We start from the raw sequence: 21,282 nt of genomic DNA, 5'->3' as shown, positions 1-21,282 counted from the left end.
GTGTACTCCGATTCTTGAGAAGTACCATGCTTTCCCTCGCCCTCAGGTCTTCAAATATGTTGTTCCTTCTGTCTAGAACATTGTGCCACTCTACTCTGCACAGCTAACCTAACTCTATGTTTCTCAGTCTCAGCTGAGACATTTGATCCACAAGGTTTCCCTGGCTTCCCAATCTGGATTCGCTCCCATCCTATACTCTCTGGCAGCTACCTCTGCTTCCTCTCTATTAGCTGATATCAGCCCTCATCTATCTTTGTTCTTGTGTGTCTTCCTCACCTAGACTGCAGGCTACTTGAAGGCAAGGATTGTGTCCATCTTGTTCACCATTGTATTTCAACCTCTGACATGGCTACTATGTGGGAGGTACCCAAAACATATTTATTGAACAATGAACAAATGAATTACAACATTGACCCATCATCCATTCTTCTGTTCTGGGCAGTTAAGGACGCCAACACATCACCCTCTCCTCCCAAGAAGGAAGGCACAGAAGCTACCATTTCCACCTTCCTCCATAACAAATCTGCTCTTAAAACACCATTTGCCCATGGACCTGCACCAACAGTTACAGTTTTCAGGAATAGAAACTAGAGAATTCACTCTCAGCTGCCCCATGGATTAAACCCGTGGAAGGGGAGTGTGCAGAGGCACTCTTCTTGGAGCCTGGACTGACCTATATCATGGGGAATCATACGGGTAAGAGTCAACTAAGATCATTTTATCAACAATATTCCAAATGATTCTTTGCTTTTATGAAACATATATGGTACCAGCAGTGACCAAAACACAACCCCTACCCATAGGTAATGGACAGAAACAAGTGATTATGTAGTGTTATAAGGTTTCTGATAGAAGTGACCATAGGATATTCGGAGAATGCAAAGATAAAGCGCCTGTAATAGCTTTGGGAACTAGAAAAGGCTTCCTGGGTGAGGCATCCTCTGATGGCCACCCACACCTCCTTCTCGCCTCTGCCCCTGTCTCTGCTGCTCCCTGTGTGCTTGCATTATTGCAAGCCTCCCTCCTTGAGACTCCCTTGTCCCTCCCAGTAATGGGCTGGACCACGTGTCTAAGAAATTCTGTCTTGTTCCATGCTCCATAGGGCCAAGCCCAGTGGCTGGGTTTCCATTTATCTCTGTTGTTTTGGCCAGGCCTTCTCCCTGGAAATGCACTACCACCCCAGATTCAGTCACTCCCCGAGGCTCTCCTTCACTGGACTGGCTCTCTTCCCTTTGAATGTCTTTTGCCCAACAACTCCCTTTTCCCTCCTGGCCGTGGCATCCTGCCCACCTGCTTGGACAATTCCAAGGTGTCTTAGAACCCCAGCCTCTGCCCTAACTGCCCATGTTGCTGTCATCACCCCTTCTCGCACTCTGTAACAAGTAAAGTTTATTTCTTCCTCCTCTAGTGCATACAACAGAGTGCCAGTTCTTTAGGTACCATTCTGATATTGTATGATAATTTTGTTTAGGTATCTGTTTTTGTCCAGTGAACCAGGAATTCCTAGAGTTGGGACTGTGGAATTTCTTTTTCTTCTCTGAACTCACAAAGCATTTTGTATCTCTCATTGCATTCATTGCTTTCTACCTTGAATTATAATTAAGTCTATACGTCAAACCCTCCACTAAATTGCAAGCTCCTTAAGACCAGAGTCTGCGTATAATTTATCTTTGTACCTCCAAGGGCTAACAGAGTACCTGAGAGAAAGTTCCAACATAAGGACACAGAAACAGAAGGAGAGGAAGGGAGAACAAAGGAAGGAAGGGAAAGAAGCTTCAGTGAGTGTGTGTTACAGGTTGTATGGTCTTGAAATCAAAGGAAAAGAAATACGGTTGAATAACTTCTGACATCAATCTGAATAGAAAATATACATTATTGAGAATTTATGCATTGTTTACCTTAATGATCAGATAGCCTTGGTCAAATTATTTGGATTCTCTGAAACTGAGCTGCATTATCTGTACAGTGAGAATTACGACACTATTTTTCAGGATTGTTGAAAAAATTCCATGAAATAACCCATCAGACTTAGGACAAATGTAGGGCCTGCACCTTGTAGGCAATTCATAAGTGTTAGCTTGCTTTCCTTTGCAAACCAAGGACCACCAGAAACAAACCCACCAAAACAATCCGAATTAAATGTTAGTAGACACTTGCAATGGTTGAATTCCAAAACTGAGCTTCCATTTAACTTTGAGTTTCCAGGCAACTAAGGCAAAAAGAAATTATATGGGGGATATAGAGGTTCTTTTTCTTCAGTATAAAAGAGAGCATGCCAGTTCATCAGTGGAGGCAAACTATTTTCCTGGAAATGAATTCAAAGGTACATTTATCACTGGGGGAATTAGGTAACACGATGGACATCTTCCACTGAACATTTTGCAAAGACACCATGACACTGTTTACTTTGAAGTTTTTGTTATTAAGCTGCGTTGTAAAATCCAAGGCCAAAATACTGGATTTTAATTCAGTGAATACTTTTCCCTGGGAAGCTGAGATAATGGGGTACAGATGTCATGTTTTCTGAAGCTCTGTATCAATGGTTTTTGCACTTTGAGTAAGAATACATCTCTCTTGCCCTCCCCCTTTCAAGGTTTCTCTGTGACACCTCCCTGGAACTTAGATTCCTTCAGGCCGGGCTTCAGACCTGGGTTCTGGCTTATCCCAAGGTAGAGTTTAGAGACTCTATGGGAATGCATAATTAAAATTCCCGTTAGACTGCCTCACTCAAATCTCAATGTCTCAGATGAGGCTCTGGCAAACCCAAGCATTGTGTTAAGTAGATGAGACCTATGGAATGTCTACCTCCGAGTCAGCTTTCAAGGAGAGCATTTTGAAAATTCTTTTAAGCTATAATCTTATCCCTCCATATAGAACAAAGCTGTAAACTTCAGATGTGACCCCTCTGCTCACCAGACCAAGCTCATTAAAAATCACCGTGAAAACTTTCAGCAGTTGGTATAGTTATTTTTCAATCAACAAATATTTAAGCACTTCCCGTACACAGAAAACCATGCCAACTGCTCTAAGAAAGGTACCGAAAGGGGTGTGCCATGTGGTGGGGGCTGCAGGGGAATGAGAAATAGAAGGCAAGGATTCTGGACCCAGACTCGTTGCCAAGTATTTTACCTTTAGTAATGAGACTTTGTTTACCCCCTTTGTTACAACTTTATTCTATAGTCCTTGAATTTTATGACTCTAAAATGCAATTACTGTCCTCATCTTTAAATTTGTTCTTTTTATCACAGTAACAGGCAAATAATTTAAAAAGACAAGTCATGCTAAAAGGCAAAAGCTATTCCTTGGCACCCCCTTCCCTCAGCCCTCACCCCGGAGGAATTCACTTTCACCATTTTGAGTTTCTTCTGGTAGTTACTGTCGGATCGCTAAATTCACGCATGCCTCGGATCTCTTTATTCGTCCTTTTAAGCAGTATCTATTACATCTTATACAGTAGGTGAAGATTTTAGTCTTTCTTTGTCTTCCCCTTTGCCACCACAAGGTTATGTCAAAAATTTGCCTAAGTCCATATCAGTGTCTTCAGAACTATGAAGACATAAGTAATGTTTACAGCTAAGACAAGCCAGAGTACTGTAAGTGTAATTCCTCTGAAGAAGCTCCGTGTCTAACTTTCTTTTCACTTGTGAAGTTTCCTTGAATCTCTGGATATGTCTTCTCATACCGTCCAACAGCTCTGTGAAACATCTGTCAATTTTCCACCTGTAATTCCTGTCAGATAATCTGTTTGTTGTTTCTTTTCCTGGATGCATCTCCGCAGGAGCCCTCTCTCTCCAGCTACTGTCCTGACAGAGTTCTCTAGGCCCATGGATACTGCTGTGACCCTAGGACTTCCTGCCTCCACACTGGGAATGCCTTCATTTCTTTCCTTTATCAGACTCCCTGTTTCTGGGTCCCATGTGTGGCTCTGTTTGCTTATTTAATCTCTCATTTTGGTGGATTGTGTCTGCTGATAGCTTCCCGACAAAGGATATATGAAAGGTAAAATGTTGAATCCCTCAGAGACATCATAACTCATTTGAGACAATAAGAAAAAGCTCAGAGCATCAAGAAAGAACATTGTTGAACATTGATAATGTCTTCCTGGGTACATTTGGGGCTACAGAGTGTGCAGAGAAGGGATGAGAAATGAAGCTTCATTTATTGAGCACCTACTATGGCTAATTGGTTTTTCCATGACATTCCTAAGAAATAGTCATAATTTTCTAGTAATTGGCCTAAATCACACAGCTATCAGGCAGCAGAACTGGAATTCAGATCATGTTTGTCTGCTTCTAGCCATGCTCCGCACACTGTGTCTCTCAGCCAAAAAGCATAAATGTACAATCCTTGCCCTCAAGGAGTTTGTTCACCCGTCTTTAATCCAAATCAGACATTTGCTGCTTTCTCGCCCCCTATGCTACCCTCTTACGGTGTGTGTGTGTGTAATTTAATCCTGGTTAATGCAATATCTATTTTCCTAGTTTCATGTACATGAAGTTTTATTATAATATTTTTCTGTGAAATTCTGGAACAGAGCTATTTCCAAAGATTTCAGTTCTTTTTTTTATTATTTAATTAAGTTCTTTGTAAGAAATTTAGAACACCAATTCGTGAGGGTAGACTCCATTTGTGAGAGAAAACACAGAGCGGAGGTAGCCCTGAGGCTGAGGAACAGCTTTGATTTTTGGCCGAATTTGCGAGTCCACAGCTTCCTGATCAACCTTGCGCTGCTTTGTTATCTCGTATTTCTCTTTCTCGGTGTCGAAGATCTCACCATCCTGGTGTCTGGGCTTCCGCAGCTTCTTCTTCTTGAAGTAAGCATCAGTGAGATGTTTGGGGATTTTCACACTGCTGATTATCAATCTTGGTAGAAGTAGCAATGATGAAATTCTGGTGTGTTCTATGCAGAGGAACTCGATTAGCAAGCCACTGCTCAGTTGCTTCAGGAAAACGACCCTCTTGCCTCTGTGGCGCCCGGTGAGGATTATCAAAATGGTCCCGGGGGTGATACTAGCTCGCAGCTTTCCCACGTGCTGACTGAGAGGTTTGTTGCTGTGGCTCAACAGCTTTCGAGGCACATCTTCAGTAGGGTAATACCTAGGCATTTTGCGAAGTTTAACCACTCGGGTACCACTGTTCTTGTCACCACCAGCTGGTTTTGTGACAGTAGCGAGAACTTTCTCCTTCTTTTTCTTTTCAACCCTGGACTTGCTGCCGTCAGTGCCCCTAGCTTAGCCGAATACTTCCTCTTGTACATGACCTTTCCAGAGTACGTGGCCGATCGGGAATATCTGCCAATTCCTCTGACAAGGACAGGGTTTCGGCTGCAGTGGGGCTTCCCCTTCTTTGGCGTGTTAGTCTTGGGGTTACCCTTCTTAGCCTTGCCACCGGCATCAGCCTTCTTAGCTTCAGGTTTCTTCTCCTTAGTATCTGGCTTCTCAGCCTTTTCGCCCGCCATCTTGCAAGATGGGAAAGAGAACTCAAGATTTCAGTTCTTGATCCCATTCTATTTATTAGGGATTGGCAGGTACAGTCTGATCTGGTTACCGCTGAAAATGTGTTCATGGTTTTGCCCTTTTCCCTGGTGGATTTTGGGTTCTATGCCAGTCGGTTCATTTGCTGACATTTATCACATTTAGCTCCTGCCTCAGCAACATCCAGGATTATTGGTGGGGAATGACTCCTGGCTGTGGCCTGCAGTAGCAGGCTTGTCCAAGCTCTCTTCCCCCTGGAAATCTGTATTGGTATCTCTCTCCGAAACAGAACAGTAAGTACAAGGGGTAAAAACATAGGAAGGGATTTAAAAATGAATGAAAGAGAATAGAATCATTGTTTTTTTTATAGATCAGTTACCAATGTGCAAACAAACAAATAAGATCGACGTATTTCATTCACGTCAGCGCAGTTGAAGCCCCTTGACGGTTTTTCTCACCGAGGGGCCTTGACACTTGATACAGCTCTCTGTAAGCGAGGGGCACCGACGGCAGGGTCAGCGGCCAGACCCCAGCACGGGGACCGTCCCCACTGCCTTCTCTGGCACCACCACTGCTCCCAGAAGCAGAAACACAGAACCTTTTCCTCCAGTTAGAGATCAGAAGCAGCTAACCGTCCTCTGAGCAGGCTCTACTTTTGAGTCCTGGGTTCTAAAAGTTCGTTTTTAGTTTGGTTGTTTGGCACTCTTGGTGCACTTTGTCCATAGGAACAAATTACAGAAAGTTTATCATGTCCCAGGCTGGCCTATTCAAAGTCTATTTGACTCCTCTGGTCATCGAGCTGTTAGAGTACTGACCACAATTTCTCAAACACTGCATTTCAGAAAGAAAAGTTGTTCAACGTACACTGATTGAATTGAACTAGGCATGGGGTAGAATCAGGAATACAGTCTATTTAGTGAAACAAGAGAATCCCTGTGCAAGAGACAAATGGGAGTCCCATGTGTGCACAGGGCACTTTGCTCTGAAAACCACAGAGAAGGAACAGACTTCCACCTTGGCCTGGCTCCGGGTTCTGAATGGGAAGATGAGGAGCATTTCTGGCTGGACCTTCAAGGCAGAGGGAAGCTGGCCTTCAGACCAACGGAAGAGGGAAAGTGAGATTAGCAGAACATCACCAGCGAAGGGCCACAGAGCTCTTCCTTTCTAGTGGTTGTTTATAGATATTTATAGATCGGGGGCTACCTGAATGCCTATCAGTGTCTGTGCCTACCCACACCAGTTTTCTTGACTGAAGTTTGTTGACCTGATTTATCAAGATAAAAAGGTTTGAGCCATCAGTTCTATTTCCAAAATCTATACAGAGCGCCAGGCAGTAAAGACCTTGACACCAAGGCAGCCAGGCCCAGGGGCCTTACCAGGCTGTGCTCTGGATACCGCACCAGCCTTGGGAGGCAGGACTTGGTAGCCGAGGCTGTGTTTTGCATATGTGAATAGAGTCCACAAAACAATTTGCTCCTTTTACTACTATTACAGCCATGATGATTCCTAAAATAAGATTTGACCCATGTGTGTGATGAAATTGAAACTGTCTACATAGTCAAAGCCAGAGAGAGAAAGCCAGAGGGTCAGAAAGATGGGATAAAAAGTAGGAAAGAGTGGTCTCAAGGGAGAAATGGAAGGAAATTTGGGCCCCAAAAAAATGCATTTCTGACCATCTCTGCTGTGTAAAGATACTTTATAAGGCAATTTAAACTCTGACAAATTGCCTATTTCTGTTTGCAACTACAGATGAAGCCAACCATTCTCACAAACTTGTCCATTTGTTTTTCCTGCTCATGTTTCATTCAATTTTTTGGGAGGGATGGCTATTGTAAAATTCTTTCACATTTCTCTGAACACTTGAAATGGGGTCAAATCTAAATGAATGTGAATTCAGCATGGATCCCAAGGCCCAAAGGTCAGGCTCCACTTGGACGGTTTTGATGTGTAAAGTGCTGCCAACATTCATTTTTGTAGAGCAGCAAGAGAACCGAGCCGTGTGCTGGTGAAGATTGACATAGACCTCATTTTCCCCATCCTCAGAGGCAAGAAGTTTCTAGTAACCTGTGGGTCTGAGTGATTTGGGGAATATTGGAGACCCCTCATCGGTCCACTTCGGGTGCACACATTCCCCAAAGAAGCCAGAAGCACATGGGTGAGAACCTCGCCAGGCTGTTCCTTGGGAGTCTGAGGGCAGCCCTAACTTCCATGGGAATGGGATTCTCTGCCAAATTCAGATGCCGGAGGCTTCCCTCAGGGACCACAGCCCATCTTAAATGGAGGAAGTTGCTGTGAGAAGTTAAGCAGGAAGTTCTGGAGGGCTATGTTCCCCCCCACCCTTGTGTGTGCGTGTGTCAGTGAAAAGAGGTAAGCCCTCCGTCACTGTTTGCATTATATACTCACGGAGTTTAAAATTTCAGGGAGAGAAAATAGTAAACAGAAAAGGAGAGGGGGCTTGTTTATCTCTCCAAAGCTAACATTCCTACTCACGTATATACGTTACAAGATGCATACCATTCATACCTCCAGGTTTGACACATTTGTCTTTCTCTCCTAAATGTCTCTGAGACTCCGCTTGGATGGTAATTCAGATGACTGTGAGGGTCACACCTCTCAGCAGTCGAGTCAGAACAACTTTCAGTGCTAATTCCTTTTTTTTTTTTTTAAGATTTTATTTATTTACTTGAGAGAGAGAGAGAGCAGGGTCAGAGGGAGAAGCAGACTCCCCGCCGAGCAGGGAGTCCGATGTGAGACTCGATCCCGGGACTCCAGGATCATGACCTGAGCCGAAGGCAGTCGCCCAACCAACTGAGCCACCCAGGCGCCTGCTAATTCCTTTAAAATGAAGAATTTCTTCACCTCCTCCTTGCCTTGGGGTAGGAAAGAGGAGAATTTATTCACAGATTGGCCCTAACAGGGGAGATAAGGGACCCCCCCACAAAGCAGGGCTGATGAGGTTCACTTCAGTAGCCAAGTTTAGGGGAGCATAAGAATATTGCACCGCAAGGCCCAACCGCTCAGACATACTGGCATGTAATCAACATGAAAGGTACTATCGGAACTGAGCATTAAGAGTAAAAACATTTTTCACATCGACCATTGCAGCAGATGACACACTGAACTGTATCTTCCTAGCCACAAACCTCACCAGGTTTTCCAGTAACCTGAAAAGACAAAGAAAAAGAGAACTTGGGGAAACTCCTACTCATCAGTCAGGTTTCCCCTTAAACGTCACTTCCTTTAGAAAGCCGGTCAGACAGATCCACCCCCACCTGACTTCCCATCGCTCAGGTCTTCTTGCTCTTTATGTTGTGCCTTCCAGAATTATCTGTCTTCTTACTAGACAGTCTTCACCTCTCAACCCCCAATAGCCAGCACACTCCCCAGCCCTTTGTAGGCACCTAAATATGTGCTCGATGATTGATGGAGTACTGAGGAGTCTGAGTTAGGTCTTGGAGGACACAAAAATGAAGATAGAATCTCCGCCCTGTCTGGAAGGAAGACAGGTAATAAGATACCACACAATTTGGCAAACTTGGTAACACCTGTAAGAAGAGTTTCTCTCAAGGAGAACAAAGGGAAGGTTGAACTTTTGAGCACCCTAGTGATAAAACAGGACAACTCTATTAGCTACTTCTGGGACTCATTAACTTTACTAACAAGAAATAGTGAGTCGAATCCTCTTTCCTTACATTTCAAGTTTGCTGTAGGGAGAGCATGATATCAATAATATTAGGCAATGGATTTCATTTGGGGAATATTCTATTAGAAAACATGGAATATTATCAATACCTTCCCTGGGAAATCGATCAGCTTTATGGTATCTAACATTATATTTCTAAACTGCAGAACCGAAAGCTAAAACATAATTGGCTTTGTAGGAAGGGTTTAAAGAGTGAATAAAGAATCATGCTTAAGTTTCTGCTTGCTCACTTCTGTTCTCCTGCCATTTAACTCCCTTTTTGCAGAGGAACAATCAAAATAGGTTCCGCCTGCTCGCCAGCCTCCGGTGCTCCGTGCAACACTGTTTACCCAGCAGTGTTGGTGTGCCTGGCAAAACCGACAACAGAAAGGAAGGGAAGGCTCTTCCCCGAGGGTTTGCTGGTTCGATCAGAACACCCTTGACGAAGAACACTTGCAGTCTCAGGCAGAGAAACCTAACGTTTATTCCAGTGTCAAAAATGACTTGAAATCTTTTTCATATTGGGATGTTTGCGAGGACTCCTCCTGTCCCTGTCCCAGTGTCCAGTGGAATGTCCAGTGGGCCCTCTGTGCTTAACAACAACAGCAACAACAAAAGTTAGAACCCCAGTGCTGTTGCAAAGTTGAATGACTGCAGAAGGCCTTGAAACCACCATCATCATCTGCACAAAAAGTGAACAGACTCCACACTGACCTCTCCAAGGGTAGAGTCTGTTGAAGAGGTCAATCTTTGGGGACCATTTGCCTTGGTTGTTTTTCTGATTTGGTTTGTTTTTAGAGAGAAATTATATTTTTTAAAATGTCGGCTCTAACTCTCACGTGACCAAACTGCAAACAAGAGCATGGTAAACAGAACACAACATTTCAGCTGTTTCTTGTGACTTTGATGCAGACAGCACGTACTTTCCTTCACACAGGGGTATAGTATGAGAATATGAGTTTATCCAAGGCCACGGGGCTTTGATGCCATTGAGTATGCGGGGTGGCTGCCTGCAAGCCAGGTAACTACTGTGCCTCATTTCCCCCAAATCACAATGAAATAGATGATCAGACCAGATGTGTGGCCCCCAGACTTTCAACTTTCAAGACCATATTTATAATAGGGTTGCTGACACGGATCTGCTATATTTCATTTTCCTGTGTAAGGATGTTAAAAATGAAAAATCACCATCATTTCATGGAAAAAAAACATTTTAGCATTAAAAAAACTGAGAATATAATTGCAGAGTAAGTGATCATCCTTTAAAGTAAGTGAATAAATTTTAGCTGTTTGATGAACTCAGTGCATGATCCTTATTTTTTGGTCCCATTGGCAAATAAAAAATTCCTTGGTAGTGGATATGTGTCCCTGGAACACCACCAGACCAGATGATCTGCATGGCTCCTTCCATCTGCGCCATTTCAAGTGTAATACTGAAACATACAAATAAGTAAAATGCCAACTAGAGACATAGCCCCTTCTCCTTTGCTAGGGTGAAGGTGTTAATGTTTTCCAGCACCCAGCTAATGAGAATGTGCGAGGCACTGCCAACCACATCATCCCACTTCCACCCAAGATAGTAGATCTGCTTCACTCCATTAAATTGTCATTGTTTTCAGCTGCAGTGACTCTACTAATTAGGAATGAATCTAGCAATAAGGAAATCAAATAAAAAGAAATGGAGAAGATGCCAAAGGTGCAAGAGAATATAAAAGCAAGACAAAAGCTTTTTTTGCAAGGCTAAATTGAGGATTTTGCCCAAAACACAAACATAAAGGAAAGGATTTATAGCACAAAGAATGTAATACAATTCAGTTAAATTATTCAGTCTTATTACAGTATTAATGCTGCAGCCAGGTTTCATTGTATAAATTAGATATACAGTCTATTCCCTAAGATAGTACTTGGTTCCATAATAGTTTTTAAAGTCCTCCAAAATTGGAAATATAAATATGGAAACTCATAGTGGTCAATATTTTGAGCCAGCCCTAAGAGAAAAGTGTTTGGATTGAGGTCTAAGAGCACTTAACTGAAACAGAGCCACCAAGAAACAAGTTTAGTCTTGGAGGCACGTGTGAGGAGGTGACAAATGGAGTTTATCATGTTGGGAGGATTGTGGATTTGCCTTCTTGTTTCCTTTGGCAGTGCAAGGGAAGAGGCCAGCTTGGGCATTCATTGCTTTAAATGCACAGTCATATTGGCATGAGATGGCTGGTTCATGGTCCTGTTTTTAGAATGAGATGGGTCCTTTAGAAAATGGTCCTTTCTTTAAGAGATATCTCTTTCCAATTAAGGAGACTCTCCCCACGCCCTTCCTTTTTTTCCTGGCTGTATACCACCCTGACTGAGGAGGAGGCAAAGAGCAAAGATAGCTTTATTTCAACTATGTAAATGTTCAGATTTAGGTTCAGTATTTCAGAGGTGGTATGAATCTTTGAGATGTTTCTAATAAAAACATTACTCCCTTTTTACATATGTGAGAGAAATTCAATGGCTTTTCCAGGTTCATCCAGATCAATGCTGGACCCCAATAATCAATTGCATCTCCCCATGAATATATGGAATTGAAATATGAGCAAGCTTACATGGATAATTCTATGTAAGAAGCATGCAAAGGTCCATCGACCTATATGCCCTCAAGATATACCCTGAAGCAAGGTTTTAACTATACAGAAATGTGGCCTAACTCATAACAAGATCTTTTATCAGCAGGTGGGCTAGGCAAGATCACTGCAAATTGGAAATGGTGAATGCCGGAGAGGAATCAGAGGAATTCTGTAGCTACTTGAAATTTTAATATTATATATATATATATATATATATATATATATATGTATTCTGAATATATATAAACATATGTCAGAATTAAAACTATATCCTCTATATTTCATAAATATATATCAGTAATAAATGCATCCCTGTGTCTCCCCCAAATCTTACACTTCACCTAATGTGGTTTTCTTTACTTTAAATGCAATATACATTTTGAGGATTTGTGGTGTATTTGGTTCAACAGCCTAGGTAAATGAGAGGAGGATTCCTCCCTAAGGGTCTGCTGATGCAATTAGAGAAAGCTGCCTGGAGGGGAGAGTTTCTACGCTGTGACTGGTCCAGTTGTCTGCCCATGAAGACAACCAGTCTTCAAAATGGCCAGTGGTGATATGTCATGTTGACCTCTTTTAATCTCTCTGTATATTAGCCACGTGCAGGACAGACTGGGGTGGAAAGAGAAAATGGGCCCTTCAGGGTAATACAGATGAGGTTTGGTAACTGGGAAATTGAAGAAGGTACCCAAATGTCCCTGTTTTTCTCACCCCATCCGTACAAATGAGGTTACATAAGATCGAAACTAGAATCTCATAGGCTACAACCTTCCCACCGTACCTTCTCACCTGAGACATCTAATCTTGTAGAAAGTTACTTCTAGTCCTCACCTACACCCCAGTTGTTTCTGAGTCCAAACGGAGTGTTTTATATGCTTCTCTTGAATCAGTAGGAGCGACTGCACTATACCAGCTGCTGCCACTCGAAGCGACACTTTAGACCCCTCCTCCCCAGCCTCCACTGCCTGGAGCGACACATGTCCATGGCTGTGGCTCCCAAAGCAATTCCAAGTCTGCTGCAGCATCTCTTCTCTTCCCACACGGCTCCTTCCTTCCCTGGGTCACACCCAGCAGGAGAGCTGGCTCAGGACACTTCCAGAAACTGGTGGTCATCTTGGCAATACCCCTTGTCCTCCAGTTCTATTGCCGAATCACTGTGTTTATACCAGACTCTACATTTCTTCATGAAGCATATGTTTTTCCTCAGGAACTTCCAGTGTGTCTCGACAGCTTGGTTTCCATCAGACTGTTCTACCATTCTGAGTAACTGAACATAAGTTAGGGAGAGAGTTCAAACTTCTACCCACCTTAGTCACCGAGGAGGCCCCTTAATCTCCCTGTGAAAGCTTCATGCTCACCTGTTTCTTCCTGGCAGGTGTATTAAAGTCTCAGCCACATAAGAGATGCTGAAGTAACAACAAATTAATCACTGAAGACAGAAGTGAACAACAGACAGCAGTCAAAGACTATTGCAGTCAGTGTCCCTGAGGCTGAATGAGATTTATCTGTTGTCTGCACTGAATATATGGCTGTGTAGTATCCTGTGCTTGCAAAATAAATTTGAAAATCTGAATTAATCAAGAACCACTGATCTAAGCAATATGATTTCCCTCTCTTTGTAGTGTGCTTATATCTTCTATCGTTACAGCATTATTTATCTGGAATTTTCTTTGCTTGTTTCAATTAAAAATAGAATTATTTTGAATAGGTAGTCACTTTAGAAAGAAAGAAAGGGGAAGGAAGGAAAACGAGAAGAAGAGAAAGAAGGAAAAAAGACAGAGGAGAGTGGAGAGAAAGAGAAGGAAAGGAAAGGAGGAAGGAAGGAAGGAAAGAGAGAAAAAGTAAGTTAAATCTCCTTTTAGATTTATAGTTCTCAAGCTGAGGTGCACATTTTTATAAATGTCCAGGCCTGGGGCACCTGGGTGGCTCGGTCAGTTAAGTGTCGGACTCTTGATTTCAGCTCAGGTCATGATCTCAGGGTCATGAGATCCAGCCCCTCATCAGGCTCTGCTCTCAGTGGGGAGTCTGGTTGAGATTCTCTCTCGCCCTCTGCCCCCCCACCCCACGCTCTTTCTCTCTCTCCAAAAATATAAAATAAGATAAAAATGCCCAGGCCCATCCTGGACCAGTTAAGTCAGAATCTGTTCAGGTTAGGCCTGGGCATCTCCTCTCTCTCTCTCTGTATATACATACATACATATATACATGTATGCGTACATATATGTGTGTCTGTGTGTGTCTGTGTATTTTTAAAACCTACCCCAGGAGTTTCTGTTTTGCATCAGAGTTGGGACTTGCTGTTCTAGGGGAGGTACCAACCAAGTACCAGGAGAGGGGAAGTTCCTTCACTTGCTTTACCTCCATCTTTGCAAAGTCAGGGTTTCTTATGTAATATTGAAGAGCATCAACCCAGGCCAGTTATTGCAGTAGAGAAAGTGACTGGGAAAGCATTATCTTCTTTCGAATGGCTGTGTAAATATTCTCGTAAAAACAGCTAATGAACTTGAGAATAAAATGTTTCCTAAGTGAAGTGATATATGCATTATCATTGTGACTCAGGCTACTTAGATAATTAAGAAGTTACACTTTTGTTGACATTTAACTACATCGAGAAGAAAACTTGTTGGACCAGAAATGTCAGTGGGTGAGAGGTTTAAAAAAAAAACCGACTCTGGCAGGTATTTTTTTTTTTCATAAAACGGTATCTTTTCTGTGAGAGAGTTTTCCATTTATTTGGCCCTATTTATAAGCATGTTTGATTCCATCATCACCCTCAGGCCAACAAAGCAGGAAAAAAATTGTTAGAATTCTGTACAGAGGTCAGTAAGACCTTAAATCAGCAACTTGAAACCACAAGCTTGCAAAATATGACATTTGAAGTTGTTCTTTGGGAATGTATAAGTAATATGGGTTTGAAATGAAAACTAAAGACAGGTAGTCATGGATATGCTTTTTCGTGTCTCTGTTCCAACATTCGTACTAACATGAAACACCATATTCAAAGAATTCAGTAGACCCCAATAAATAATCATTTCCTTTCCTTTCTTGGATTCTCATAAAATATCTTTGAGGCAATTTTAGATTCTAAACCTATTTACCAATGACAGGTTTAAAAAGATGGTTTATTTTTTTTAACTTATTTATTTATTTATTTATTTATTTAAAAAATTTTATTTATTTATTTGAGAGGGAGAGAATGAGAGATAGCACGAGAGGGAAGAGGGTCAGAGGGAGAAGCAGACTCCCTGCTGAGCAGGGAGCCCGATGTGGGACTTGATCCCGCGACTCCAGGATCATGACCTGAGCCGAAGGCAGTTGCTTAACCAACTGAGGCACCCAGGCGCCCAAAAAGATGGTTTAAAAACAAAATCCAAATGGGATATAATTTGCGAGAGAGAGGTGTTTCATTTGTTGGATCCTGACTTGTCCTGCATAGAGTGAGGGGATCATGTGACAACTTTGGATTCTTAAAGGGTTGTTGTTGACATAATAGACTTGCTTTCTGAAATAGAAACATTACTGTTATAGGACTGAGCTGTTGGCTGCAAAGAAACACATTTGCTTGGATAGAAATGGCCCCTTGTCATTTATTTAAATGCGTGTTCTGTTGTGTGGATAAAGGCATTTTGTAAGATAGTCCGTGTCTTGAAGGGTTGTATTTAAAATGGTGTCAGGCTATACTGGACAGATGAGCATTGATACCGAAGATGCTATGGCCAAGGGAAAAAAAATATACACAAATGGCAATTTAGCAGCAGAAGAAAGAGTTCTGAAGAGCAAGGCCAGTACACCTGTTTAGAAAGGCAGGTTAGTTTGCGGTATGCTGCAAGGAACTCTGGGAAGTCTGGCCATGTGTTCTGTCATGTCTCTTCCCCACTCAGAGCCCTCCACTGGTTTCCCATCTCACTAGGGGTAAAAGCCAACATCCACCCAAGGTGCTCCAGGATCCAACTAGGAGTGCAGGAGAGCACACACATGCGCGCATACCGCCCGCTTCCGCTCGCCCTAGCTTCCATGCCTATCTTGGTTTCTCCATCCTCCAGCCCCACCTGCCTTCCCAGAACACACCACGTTCCTGCCCAGTTCAGAGTCTGTGCTTTTGATCCCTTCTACACTTCTCTATCTTCCTTACCAGGTTTATTTGTCTCTACATTTTTTGTCGTCTTTGGACACATTGTTTGATTACATCTGTCCACCCTCACAAGAATTTAAGCACCACAAAAATAGAGGCTTTTTCAGTTTTGTTCACTGGTTGAGGTCTCAGCACCTCAGATAGTGTCTGGCACTTAGTAAATGCTCAGTCAATGTTTTTGGAACAAATGAAGGGCTTTTCATCCTACCTTTTATCTCATAGAATCCATTCCTAGAGGTCTGGTCCCAGCGATTCAATGGAATGTGGTCTCACTTTAGGTCAACTTTGACTCAAGGAAACATCATTAGATCCATCGCCAATAAAGAGAATGTGGAAAGTGTCTAAAGTCAGGTGGTTCGGGGCTAAGTATTGCATGTTTTGTCCAGTCCATCTACCACATCGTCTTCTCCCGCCTTCCCCTTCTCCTTCCCCACCCTTCCCTTCACCAGGAGCCATAGCATAACTATGTTACTCAGTGACTGCAAAGCAGGGGCAGGGGACCCTTTGGGACTGAAGAATTGATCCTCTCCTCCTTCAGGACATGCTGTCCTTCCCTTGATGAAGACGGGACTCTGCGTTGTGCCCTCGGAAGGGCAGTTTGTGCTGGTCCCAGTGAGTCATTCACATGACGACACTGTTTACACATTTGTCACCATTAGTGAGACAATCCTGCAGCCTGGGCGTCCTATCTGCAAGGTCCAGGCAGTGCTAGAAGAGCAGAGTAAGATATCCCCTGCTCCCTTTGGGGTTGATTCCTGATGAAGAACTGCTGGTTTTGTTAGTTAAATTGCACAGCTCCCTGGGAGGGAGGGACAAAGTGATTACTAGTTGCATTTGCCTTTGAGGGGGTTCTTAATTTTCTTTTGGAAAAGGTTGAGGAGGGAGAGGGGAGGAAGCCTAGGAGGGTCAAGACCAGTCGAACCAACTTGTGTTGTGCCCGGGGCCAAGCACCAAAGCAGGTAGAGTGCTGGGAGACCACCATATCCCAACAGCACCGGCTGTGTCCCAGGCGCCTCCCAATGCAAGGCAGCACAGAGAGTGACCAACTGTACCAGCTTTGCAGTCACACAGCCCATGGTTCACATCCTGGCTTTTCTCACCCCAATCCCTAGCTGTGTGTATGTCATCAAAGTACTGTGCCTAAACTCGTTATCTAAAATGAAAGTAATACCTACCACACAGGATGACTCTAAGGATTAAGTGAAATCATTTATGTTAAGCAATTACCACAGTTCCTGGCACATAAAGGTTCACAAGAAAAGACCACTCTCCATAACCAGACAGGACCCGGATCATCCTTTAAGGATATTAGATTTATGGAATGAATCATAATTCTTCTTGCTAGAATGTCTATATTGTCATCCCAGAGAACTTTGGGAAACAAACAGCTTAGTTAAGGTTCTTTATCTTCTTTCGTGTGTGTGTGTCTGTGTGTGTGTGTGTGAGAGAGAGGGAGAGAGAGAGAGAGAAACAGAGACAGAGAAAGAGACAAAGGGACAGAGAGAGACAGTGCTGTATACCAGCGTGACACAAGAGAGGACTAGTAAGACCAAACCTGAGTCGCTCACAAGAGCTAATATCAGTTATTAACTTGGGCGTGTTAGAAGAAACTCTGTTTCTTTATCTTGACTTTGGAATAAATACTTAATAAAACTAGGGCAATTTTCTTAGTAACTTTTCCTAGGTCTTCTTTTAAAAAACATATGGAGAAGCATTTTTAAATCTGTCCTACACATATTCGGAACATTTTCAAAATTAAAAAAAAATCAGTTTTGTGCAGATACTTTAGGTTCTGGAAATAAGCTATTTCCTGTCCACTTCGACACAAAAACATTCCTTCTAGCTTTTTAAGTATATGGTGCCTTGTTGAGAGGGTGGCTGCCTGGTTTAGGGCATGAATTCTAATCATTTCTAAATTTTCAACTTTTATTCTACTCTGAGAATTCAAGCAAAATGACAAACAGTGATGGAATTTATAAAATGAGAAACTCCTAGATGAAAAGTGGAAAACTGTGAATTGTTTCCAAGATTATAGTAACAATAATAATTAAAACCAATTAAAGATTTTATCAGAGCCAGGCACTGTTCCAAGCCCTCTGCATTGTTCATTCATTTAATCCTCACAATTTTTCTGGAAAGATACTGTTATCCTCCACGTTTTACCACACACTGAGGCTCATGACGGTCAGTTAACTTGCACAAGATCATGCGGTTAGAAAGCTTATTCCACACTCTGAATATACTGCCTTCTACAAATATAGCAAATATTATTCATGGAAAAGGAAAGTGAGGCTTCGAGAGGTCTAGAGGTAGTAGCTCGGAAGGGCAAGGTAGTAGCTCATAAGGGCAGAGAAAGGACTTGAACTGAGGAAAGTCTAAGTCCAAAGCTTGAATACTTCATAAATACAGTTTACAACTATTTTTCAACATTCAGACAAACCATCAAAATCCTTTACATAGGGGCACCTGGGTGGCTCAGTCGGTTGACCACCTAACTTCAGCTCAGGTCATGACCTCAGGGTCTTGGGATCTAGCCCCACTTCTCTCCTGGCCCCTCCCCCTGCTTGTGTGTGAGCTCTCTCTCTCTCCGTCTCTCTCTCAAATAAAATCTTAAAAAAAAAAACCACAATCCTTTACATAAACATTTCCTCAAACATCCCTTCTCATAGAATTTGAAAGGACATTAGAAGTTCTCTTGTCTAAACAATCACCCAAGTACACATCATTTTCTAGGGTAGACGTGACCAGTGGTAATCCAGCTTCCGCTTCCATCATCCATTCTCCAGGAACACAGATGGCCCTGCTGGGTGGGAGTTTTCTTACATAGTGAGCTGCTGTGCTTGACCTAATTTCATGTTTCCACCTGGTGTGATACCCTGGTACTAACCTGGCATTACATGAACCACGTATCTTTAGGAAAATAATGTTACCAGGTGCCTTACAGTGGTGTCCCAATAATGAGCCTTGGAGCCCTTAGGTAAAAATGTCCTGGACACTCTTGGCTGATTGTACAGACATGAACTGATCTCACTTCTAAGTAGACAGGCAGCATCTGAGCACAACCAAAGCGCTTGGTGGAACTCTCTCTAGTTCTGCAGACACTGTATTTGGCGGGGGGTGGGGGGGTGGGGGGGGTGGGGGGTGGGGGAAGAACTTTAGGACTGGACTTGGGTGTGGAATTTAGAGACCCTTACTGGAATTAGAAACAATTCTAATCACATGAACTCAAATCAAATACAATTATGAAGAGATTCTTAAATTGGAAGAAACTAATATATTCACAGGTATTTGTGTGTGTGTGTGTGTGTGTGTGTGTGCGCGCGCGCGCGTGCGCATGTGTGTTAATGAGCACTTACTGGGTAGGTATTTACCAAAGGTTTTGGAGTGAGATAGCCTTAGGCTCAGATCCCAGTTCTGACATTTTTTGAGCTAGGTAACCTGGCTAGTTCATAACCTCTCTAAGACTTGGTTTCCTCATCTATAAATAGAAGTAATAATATGTATTATAGGTAATAATGGGGCCGCTGCGATGATTAAGTGGCATAATGTATATGTAAAGTATAAAATATGGAGCATATGTACTTAGGCACATTCAGTCCATGGTGGTTATTATTATAGTAGCTGTTTATTCACTTACTTAAAAAGTAAAATGTATCAAGTTCTCATACAGTAGGACCATACATCCGAGCTTCATGCCCTAGGCACTGTAGGTACGGTGCTAAAAAGGGAGAGACAGCCCCTGACTTCCCAAACCCGGCAGTCTAGCTGAGAAACAAATACTAAACAAGGCTCAGTTGGTTAAGCGACTGCCTTCGGTTTGGGTCATGATCCTGGAGTCCCGGGATCAAGTCCCGCATTGGGCTCCCTGCTCGGCGGGGAGTCTGCTTCTCCCTCTGACCCCCTTCCCCCTCGTGCTTTCTGTCTCTCATTCTCTCTCTCTCTGAAATAAATAACTAAAATCTTTAAAAAAAAAAAAACAAATACTAAACAAGTAATAAAAAAGGGCGCCTGGATGGCTCAGATGGTTAAGCGTCTGCCTTCAGCTCAGGTCATGACCTCAGGGTCCTGGGATCGAGTCCCGCATCGGGCTCCCTGCTCCTTGGGAGCCTGCTTCTCCCTCTGCCTCTCTCTCTCTGTCTCTCATGAATAAATAAAATCTTTTAAAAAAAAAAATGAACGGGTTATGAGAGGTGGAAGCATAGGAAAGTATGGGGGTGTATGAGGGTTAGGAAAGGAGTGCCTGGAGCAAATTATGAGCCCTGGGGGAAGAGTCAACCGCAGGCACACGGGGGGTGGAGGTGGGAGGACAGCCTGTCCCAGGCAAGGGAAGAGTGTGCGCAAAGCCAACAGGTAAGAGATCAGAAAATGCTGGGAAGGAAAGATCATGAGATGCCAGAGAGATTGACAGAAGTTTGGCTCAGACTGGGACCAAATTGTGAAGGAGCTTGTATAAGTCAAGTTACAGAGTTTGTTTGGGTTTTATCCGAAAATCCATGTAAAGCCATTGAAAAGCTTTTATGGGGATGGGGGTTGGCTTCAGGGTAATAGAGATGAGCAATTCTTGATCATGGAGACATTTAGAATCTCAAGGCGAGAGAGGCTGATGGGGAGGAAAGGGGACACTAAGTTAAGTACACAGTTGAAGAAGGCCCAGGAAGAAAAAGCACTCTTAGATACAAAGTTCTAGGTGAGATTTTTTTTTTCTAAAGATTTTATTTATTTATTTGAGAGCAAGAGCAAGAGCACAAGCAGGGAAAGAGGCAGAGGGAGAAGCAGACTGCCCACTGAGCAGGGACCACCCCCCCCCCCGATACGGGGCTCGATCCTAGGACCCTGAGATCATGACATGAGCTGAAGGCAGACTCTGAACTGACTGAGCCACCCAGGCGCCCCAGGTGACATTTTTAAAACTGAGGGTGACCCCATCTTATGGAGATGGCATTTGAGACGGATCTTAAAAATGAGCACTTTTTGGATAAGGAGAGCTGGCGGGGGTGAGCGGTGCTTGCCCTCCCGGATACCCTAAGAAGTAAAATTAGCAGCCATACTCTAAAAGTCCTCCTCGCTGATATTAACTGGGTCCCCACTGCCCTTCCTCTCCCCACCCCCCCGCCCCGTCTAGATTTCAGAACCGCTTTGAGAGAAGACTCTGCCACCCTTATTGTAGACCTAAGACCCACGGTCCTGTAAATTTCAAATCATTACCATGTGTTACCCCTCCTCCATTCTTCCAAGGTTATTTTCAGCTGGAGGCCTGTGTAAGCTTACAGATTTGCAGAGCACTTCCTATGGCCCCCCCCCCAGCTGTGAACTTTTTACCTGTGCTCCACCACGGTGTCTACATGCTTATTGAGAAGTTAAAACGGCGCAGGAAATACTACATCATCCCCC

At 43.2% G+C, this 21,282-nt stretch overlaps 1 protein-coding gene and 1 pseudogene across 1 annotated transcript in view; one reads left to right on the top strand and one right to left on the bottom strand.

Moving 5' to 3' along the window:
- Positions 1-21,282, top strand: part of MAML2 (mastermind like transcriptional coactivator 2) — a 341,985-nt gene that overhangs the window by 242,607 nt on the left and 78,096 nt on the right. The window lies entirely within an intron of this gene.
- LOC114221524 (large ribosomal subunit protein eL6 pseudogene) lies at positions 4,596-5,479 on the bottom strand (annotated as a pseudogene).

Source organism: Eumetopias jubatus, unplaced genomic scaffold (assembly GCF_037043125.1).
Source record: "Eumetopias jubatus isolate StellerSeaLion01/CBP00866 unplaced genomic scaffold, mEumJub1_p1.0 scaffold_13, whole genome shotgun sequence".
Taxonomy (NCBI): domain Eukaryota; kingdom Metazoa; phylum Chordata; class Mammalia; order Carnivora; family Otariidae; genus Eumetopias; species Eumetopias jubatus.
The sequence above is the reverse complement of the archived record's forward strand: the minus strand, read 5'-3'. Positions and strand labels throughout refer to the sequence as shown.